Below are 9,034 nucleotides of genomic sequence, written 5' to 3' on the forward strand. Positions count from 1 at the left end.
ATCCATTCACTGCTCGAATCTTTTGCATAAATGGACCAAATTTCCCTGACAGCAGGAAGTCTGGTAGAGGGAGCCACTGGTCATTGGGCTTATCCCTTGTGCTGTCTGAGATTACCCCCCCCCCCCCCTTCCATTGACGTGTTCTCCCTACCATGACAAAGGTGGATAAAGGTGAAAAGATTTCATGTAATCCATGGACACCAGTGAAGATCACAAATCATTGAAGAAAAAAGGTTCAGAGCACTGTCTAGTGGGTCAAGATGACCCCACTCCCAATGTTAAAGTGCCTAGGATAGCACAAGGGTTACTCTGATGTGAGATTCACCATCACCAGCATGTCAAACTGGTCAATAAAGCGCTGAGTCTGGGGCTTTGAGTAGGGGCTGTGTTATGAAAAGGCTGTGAGAAATAGAAGGAGACAAACAAACCACAGCTGCTGCTCTTTAGACAGAGATGTGAGCCGCTAAAGTTTTTTTTAATTTGATTTGAAATGGTTTATTTCGAGCAATCAAAGCAAGTGTAATGCACAAAACAATACAACCAGTAGACATTCATACAAAGTCGTGTCAAACTTAGGATATTTGGACATTAAATTAAAGATTGCTTCAACAGTTCTTCTCTTTGTCTAAAGATGCATCACTGTAACTCAAAGGTTCTGGAAAAGAGTCCTGACATTTATATAAAAATGTATATTAAAACATTTATATCAAATGTCTAAAAAATGAAGACCAAACCTTATACAAAAGACAAATTCTGAGGAGCTTCGATGTCCTCCATTTACCTGAAGATTCCATATTAGTGTCAAATGACTCAGTTTTCTTTAGAGTACACAGTTTGATTCCTTAAAAAGAGAACTTTTTACTCAAAGATTTGAAGAACATTTATATTTTTATTTTTGTTAAAGTAGTGTGACACTATCAAGCTTTTATCTTAACCTGATAAAATTGAGAACTAACAAGGTAATCCATCAATTCTGAAGTTTCATCACAGGTGTGTCAATCAAAATGTGAGTCCAGCAGATCTGAGGAGAAAGACAATCAGCTGTTATGAACAGCAGCTGTGTTTCCTGCAGGATGAACCTTTATAAGCTCCTTTTGGTTGTTGTCTTCTCATTCGGTGTCTGAAAACATGGGAGCTGAGACGTTTGTGGCCCTTTGTGTTCTGGCTGTTTTCCTCAGCAAGGGTATGTAGGTTTATTGGAAGGATTTGAACTGCAGGTTAAAATTTATGTTTTCATAAAGCATCTAAGCAAGCATTTAACCTTCTTTTAAACTGTGATTCTCCTCAGGTTTAAGCTTACCAGTTGCTAGAGAAAGCCAGAATGCAATCAATAAAAGGATGGGAAGAAAAGCTGGTGAGAATTAATGCTAACGAAAATGTATACAGAAAAAACTCCTGAGTGGATGTTTACTACTATCTCCATTTCCTCCCCCAAAAGATTTGGCTTTAGAGAGCAGCTTTGATCTTCTACAGTCACTAGATTCCAGGTTGGAAAATCTGGTTAAAGGTGAGAATTTGTAAAAGAATTGCAGTATGGTGATCACATGGCTTGGTTTGTCTGAAAAGGATATGAGCAGCAAAAGAAATGCAAACATTAAAGTACGTAAATATTTTGTCCTGTTAGTACAACTGGAAAACAATGAGGTAGGAGCTCAAACTGCACTCGGTCTAGTCACCGACGCCGCCAGCAACCAGACTGTGTCCGACGCCGCCAGCAACCAGACTGTGTCCGACGCCGCCAGCAACCAGACTGTGTCCGACGCCGCCAGCAACCAGACTGTGTCCGACGCCGCCAGCAACCAGACTGTGTCCGACGCCGCCAGCAACCAGACTGTGTCCGACGCCGCCAGCAACCAGACTGTGTCCGACGCCGCCAGCAACCAGACTGTGTCCGACGCCGCCAGCAACCAGACTGTGTCCGACGCCGCCAGCAACCAGACTGTGTCCGACGCCGCCAGCAACCAGACTGTGTCCGACGCCGCCAGCAACCAGACTGTGTCCGACGCCGCCAGCAACCAGACTGTGTCCGACGCCGCCAGCAACCAGACTGTGTCCGACGCCGCCAGCAACCAGACTGTGTCCGACGCCGCCAGCAACCAGACTGTGTCCGACGCCGCCAGCAACCAGACTGTGTCCGACGCCGCCAGCAACCAGACTGTGTCCGACGCCGCCAGCAACCAGACTGTGTCCGACGCCGCCAGCAACCAGACTGTGTCCGACGCCGCCAGCAACCAGACTGTGTCCGACGCCGCCAGCAACCAGACTGTGTCCGACGCCGCCAGCAACCAGACTGTGTCCGACGCCGCCAGCAACCAGACTGTGTCCGACGCCGCCAGCAACCAGACTGTGTCCGACGCCGCCAGCAACCAGACTGTGTCCGACGCCGCCAGCAACCAGACTGTGTCCGACGCCGCCAGCAACCAGACTGTGTCCGACGCCGCCAGCAACCAGACTGTGTCCGACGCCGCCAGCAACCAGACTGTGTCCGACGCCGCCAGCAACCAGACTGTGTCCGACGCCGCCAGCAACCAGACTGTGTCCGACGCCGCCAGCAACCAGACTGTGTCCGACGCCGCCAGCAACCAGACTGTGTCCGACGCCGCCAGCAACCAGACTGTGTCCGACGCCGCCAGCAACCAGACTGTGTCCGACGCCGCCAGCAACCAGACTGTGTCCGACGCCGCCAGCAACCAGACTGTGTCCGACGCCGCCAGCAACCAGACTGTGTCCGACGCCGCCAGCAACCAGACTGTGTCCGACGCCGCCAGCAACCAGACTGTGTCCGACGCCGCCAGCAACCAGACTGTGTCCGACGCCGCCAGCAACCAGACTGTGTCCGACGCCGCCAGCAACCAGACTGTGTCCGACGCCGCCAGCAACCAGACTGTGTCCGACGCCGCCAGCAACCAGACTGTGTCCGACGCCGCCAGCAACCAGACTGTGTCCGACGCCGCCAGCAACCAGACTGTGTCCGACGCCGCCAGCAACCAGACTGTGTCCGACGCCGCCAGCAACCAGACTGTGTCCGACGCCGCCAGCAACCAGACTGTGTCCGACGCCGCCAGCAACCAGACTGTGTCCGACGCCGCCAGCAACCAGACTGTGTCCGACGCCGCCAGCAACCAGACTGTGTCCGACGCCGCCAGCAACCAGACTGTGTCCGACGCCGCCAGCAACCAGACTGTGTCCGACGCCGCCAGCAACCAGACTGTGTCCGACGCCGCCAGCAACCAGACTGTGTCCGACGCCGCCAGCAACCAGACTGTGTCCGACGCCGCCAGCAACCAGACTGTGTCCGACGCCGCCAGCAACCAGACTGTGTCCGACGCCGCCAGCAACCAGACTGTGTCCATTGAATAAAAAATCTTGAATCTTCATTTTGTCTTGTAATGGTTCATGTTGTGGGGATGGAAGCCTTGTGGCAACTTGAAATGTTTATTCAAGACATTAGGGGCCTCGCATGACAAAGGTGAAGAGGATTTCATGTAATGCTCAAAACATTTACTAGGTCTTCTGATTACCAAGGGGGTTCCTCACCATGTCATTTAAGCCAAACAAACTCGGATACACCCACACAAAATAAACCAGCCAATATATCTGCTAGTCACAAGGCTTTTTATAATGAACAGAAACTGAAATTGTCTTAGATCTTTGACCAGCAAAACCCAGAAAGAGACCCAAAGAAAAAAAACCTAAATGTCCTTTTCCCACAACAAACCTGCTGAAAAAGAAACGAGTCTCGCAGTCAATAGTTCTCGGTCCACTCCTGATATGATGCAAAGGAAAAAATATTTGAATAATCCGTTTGGCAAAAAGTTCCTCAAATGACGTCTCAATCTTCGCATGGTACCATGACTTACAAAAAATACGTACATCCAAAAAATGAATATTAAAGGTCGGTCTCACCGCTTCCAAGGGTAATCAGAAGGCTGCTTTCCGGGACCCGCAACAGCTCCACCAAGATGATTAGGATTAAGTATCTCCCGCTATTGTTTCCAATACTAGTAGATCAGTGGTGTCAAACTCATTTTCACCAAGGGCCACATCAGCAAAGCGGCTGTCCTCAAAGGGCCAGATATAACTTATACATGTAACTAAATGTAATGAAAAAAAAATAAACGTAACTACTCCTTAATTTTAAATAACTCATTATTTATTAATTCTAAGAGACAATTACAGTTGCACAGTAAACATATGGTTGCTTGTTACTCTAACATAAATCCTTTTACATTTGATTCTGTCAGGTTTGATTTGATTTGATTTTTGATTTTATTGATTTATTTCAATCATTGTAGTCAAAGCAATAAAGAATTAACACATATTTATCAAACTCATTACAGAAATGATGGCTTAATTAAATACAGTAATAATTAACTGAGGTATAAGTAGAGTTTGATTTACTGCTTGAAAAGGAGTGGGAAAAAGCAAGCTTATATAATCCCACCCCTACTGATTCCACACCTACAGGTTAGGTTATATTGACAGCGTTAGAGTCCTAATGTTGCCCAATCTGATATTTCAATTCCAATCCCCCTAGATATGAATAAATACACACAAATTTTTGTTTTAGGAAATTAAAACTTTTATGCTCTCGCGGGCCACATAAGATGACATGGAGGGCCACATCTGGCCCCCGGGCCTTGAGTTTGACACATGTATAGTAGATGAATGAAGAGATAACAAATTGGGGCTGCAGGCTGCAGTCTGACGTCTCTCCTCTCCAGCGTCTCCCGCTTCTCTCTCTTCAAATCCCCTTTGGTTTCCGCCTCTAATGATTGTTTACCCAGTCAAAAAGTCCCACAGTCAATGACGCCATTAATCATATTCATAGGCAGTGTACACAGGATTTTATGCTATAATTCCCACATTTTATTTTCATATGCATTTTCCCTTGAGCAATCAGTTTCTTTTCTCCTTATATTTTACATTTTCTCATTATTCATTCATTGTACTTTTCATTCATTTTTCAAAGTGGGGGTGTCACAATGTAATCCATGGACACCAGTGAAGATAACAAATCATTGAAGAAAAAAGGTTCCACGCACTCTCTTGTGGGGTCTAGATGACCCAACTCCCAATGGAAAGTGCCTGGGATAGCACAAGGGTTAAAAGTTCCTCTGCTTTCAAGCCCGGACAATGTCACACCCCCAAGAGTCATATCCCCCACTGTGATTGGTTGCTTCATCAGCTCGTCGCACAACACTGAAAAGAACGGTTTTCACTGCAGGCCACCGCTATCCTAGCAGATTGGCCAGCTGAGGACTATATATGTCACACACCTACATGCGTGACAGCTAACGGGGCTCTAACATTAACAACAAGGTTTGGTCTTAGACACACTAAAAATACGAAAGGAAAATGCAACGATAAACGTGTATGAGATGAAGCTGAAATACCTGTATCGTTGGGGAGACCGGGGGGCGGGATGAAGGCGAAGCTGCAGCGAGAATGAAGGAGAACAGGAAGTTGGAGTTGTCCTTAACATGCAATTTAGTTTTAGTATGCCTCTCCCCCTCAGTATGATCTGTGTTATTATATCTTTTATATTTATTTTAATGTTTTGTGATGTATGTACTGGAAGCCTTTTTTTAATCAATAGGTATTTTAAATTATTTATATTTTAACTGATCAATCAACTACAAAAACCGTCAGGACACATTTCCCATGATGCATTGTTTTGTAGTCAATGGGCGGCTTGCAGTCAGTGCAGTACTAAATTTCCAGCTGCGTTTGCTCAGGTTGGGGCCTTGCTCCTACCCCTTTGCCTTCCTGGTGATATTTTTGTGATGATTGACAGGTGACGTTGGAGCGAAAACAAAAACATACATCACACACCAGGTGATCTGCTCAGCGTTTGGTCCACCTGGGTGATCTCAAACACGCTTATTGTGCATCTTGGCTGCACCTATTTGGTGTCGCCAACATAAATTTCCATCAGTTTTGGAGCCTTTCTCTGATCTCAGGTATCTGTATCGATTGTTCAGATCTTCAGTGAACGGTGCCCATTCTTTTATGAACCACAGTTTGAATTCAACTATGAAAACATAGGAGTGGCTGACCGGCAGCTCTATAATAACTTTTGACCAGAGTTCAAATGTGCAAAAAGTCATAAAAAGAAAATCCAAAAATGGTTGCTGAATTTTCTTTCTCCTTTACTGATTTGTGGTTTAAAGAGTAAACTTTAAAAAAAAAATTTCAACACAGACTCAAAATTGGGAACACATCCTCTCTGACTTCTCCACCTTAAATTTCAATAAGTCCAAGTCCAGTCCAGATTTACTGACAATCATCTTCATCCACACTGAGGGTCTCAGCTGTTTGGGAGGAAGTGCTGCCAAGTGTCCATCAGTAAGAAGAAGACAAGAGAAGCCGTGTTGTTAGAAGAACCCATTGATGGAGGTTACAGAACTGTAGAATTGGAGTCTTCTTTTGTGTTTAATAGTTTTAATTCAACAGTGTTAACTGAACTGTGTTAATAAGGATGTTTAAATGAGAAAACAGCAGATATAGAAGACTAAATAAACAGAAATGTATTACTGATTTATTTACTTATTGATTTTTTTATTTACCTATTTTATTTTTTTTGAATGAGTGTTTTCTAAGTAATTTTTGTACAGAAAACAGTTAATAATAGAGTATAGTTAATAAATGGCGTCTACTTATATAGCGCCTTTCTTCCTACAAGAACAAAGCGCTTAAAGGCCCGTACACACCGGGACGAATATTCGCCAGGCGTTATTCGCCAGCGTTTTTCGCCACGTTTTTTATGTTCACACCCAGGCGATTTTCGCTGACGATGAGTGGAGTGAACATGCAATTTCATTCCCTGACATTAGATGGCGCTTAATGTAAAACAGAAATACTCCTGTACACAAGGTGGCGCTGCGCAACTTTACGCTTCTGAAAGTCGCTTTTCACTCAGAAGAAGAGAGCAAGTATTTACACGCTTGTCAGAATCAAACAAAGAAAACATGAATATTTCAAGCACCAGTAGCTCCAACTGGTGCTCTGGGTCGGGGATATTTTAGAATGTCCGTCATTATTGCTTCGCGGCAGTGTAGACGCTACTTGGCGTCTATCTTTTTCGCTGGTATGTGTGCTCAGCAAGGCAGTTTTGTGTTTGAGCGCCCCCAAGTTGTGTTTTACTGTAACTTCAGAAGCTCCAGACACGTGAGCAAAAGCGCCATTCTCATTGGTCGAGTAGATTTCGACGCGACGCGTCGAAAAAAAAAAACGAACCCGAGGCGTTTTTTTTTTTTGACGCTTTAACGCCTGGCGTTTTTTCGCGTCGGTGTCCACACTCTCATTGGTGCCCTTTGTTTAGTCACGAGGCGTTAAACGTCGGCGAAAATCGCCGGCGAAATTCGTCCCGGTGTGAACAGGCCTTTACAGTCACAGACCCATTCACCCAGTCACACACACATTCACTCACACATTCACTCACTGGTGGCGGCTCTGCTGCCAAACAAAGGCGCCCGCCTACCACCAGAGGCAAGGTGGGGTTCTATGGTGTCAATATAATCTCTAAAGAATTGCACAGCAAAACAATAAAACCGCGCATCAAAACCTCAAATCTGAGAATCAAAATGCATAAATTGAGAACCAAAACCTATATTTTGAGACCAAAAGCTATACTTTGAGACACAATCATATTTCTCAGTTCCCGATTTGTTTTCTCGCCTTTCTGAAATCCTGTTTTTTAATTTGCAGTTTTATTTTGAAATCGTCTTTTTAGTTGCGCTTTTGTTTTTTGCGGTTTTGATTCTAAAACCTGTCGACACGTAAAAACAGTGTCATGTCAGTCAAGGGGAGGGGAGGCGGGACATCCCCACATCAAGAAGCTCATTGGCTACCGAACAACACCGAGTCTTAAGTCAACTGGATTTAACGAAGTCGATTTTTACCACAGTGTCAGGATCGGTCATGTCAAACCTGGAAATAATTGCCCGCGAATTGTCACTAGGATTAATCAAATATTTGATAACCTATAAGGTTTCTCAATATTTCCCTAGGGATTACAGATGGATTGAACAACAAAGCAACATATTGCTGTAAGAAAGTGACACCTTTCCGAGTTCGGGATCAAGTTAATCCCTATTTTAAAAAAATAAATAAAAGTAAAATTATGATTCAGAAACATTTTTTATTTGAGGTACCAGAGCAAATTTCCCACGGGTGGGATCAATAAAGTTTTCTGATTCTGAACTGTATTCCAAAACATTTTATTCTCAACCTTACAGATTGCAGGTTCACACAGGAAGTTAACTCTCACAATATGCAGCTTCTGAGTATCATTTAAGGTATATATATATTCTCATTTTAACTTAAGTACATTTTTCTTTGTGTGCAGGATGCTATGGACATTGGATGACAGTCTAACATAAACCAGGCAGAGCAGGAAACTGTTGGAGTTGTTGTTCCCCCTGGTGTCCCCTCTCCTCTCAGACCTGTCCCATCTGTTCAACTCTTGTGGGACATCGGAAAACCATGGCCAAGACATTTACTTGTCTGTACTGAACTAAGCATGTCATTACTACCTTACAAAATACTGCCCAGTTTTAAGAAAATAAATGGCTAATAATCACCACTGGTATTTTGTAAAGCTTCACTTTTTAATGTTTGACCATTAAATGTGTTTTGTAAAAAAGACTGATGGTTTTGCAAAGATCTTTGAAACACAGAGTCAAGTGCATCAGATTCTTTGAAATTCTGAACCACAATTCAGAGAAATTAAAATAAATGATTTTAAACTCCTCAAAAGACTTGAGGTGGAAAAGTCACTGTTTTCGTGCAGGCACTGAGAAATGGGAAGCAGACAGTGTGGCTGGGCATGTTGTCAATGCAATCATTGTCAAAATGGACAACTATTTTAAATGCTTCTCTTTCAGTTAACAGGAGAGATCTGTGAGCCTGGAAGACAACCTTTGCATCACACAGGGGACGTCTTTGGGGTCTGCATCTTGAAAGAAACGAAAACAGCAAAGTCAATTAACCAAAAAAAGAAGGGAAAAATTAAGATTAAAATTGTTTCCAT

This window comes from Oryzias latipes, chromosome 6, assembly GCF_002234675.1.
Source record: "Oryzias latipes chromosome 6, ASM223467v1".
Classification (NCBI taxonomy): domain Eukaryota; kingdom Metazoa; phylum Chordata; class Actinopteri; order Beloniformes; family Adrianichthyidae; genus Oryzias; species Oryzias latipes.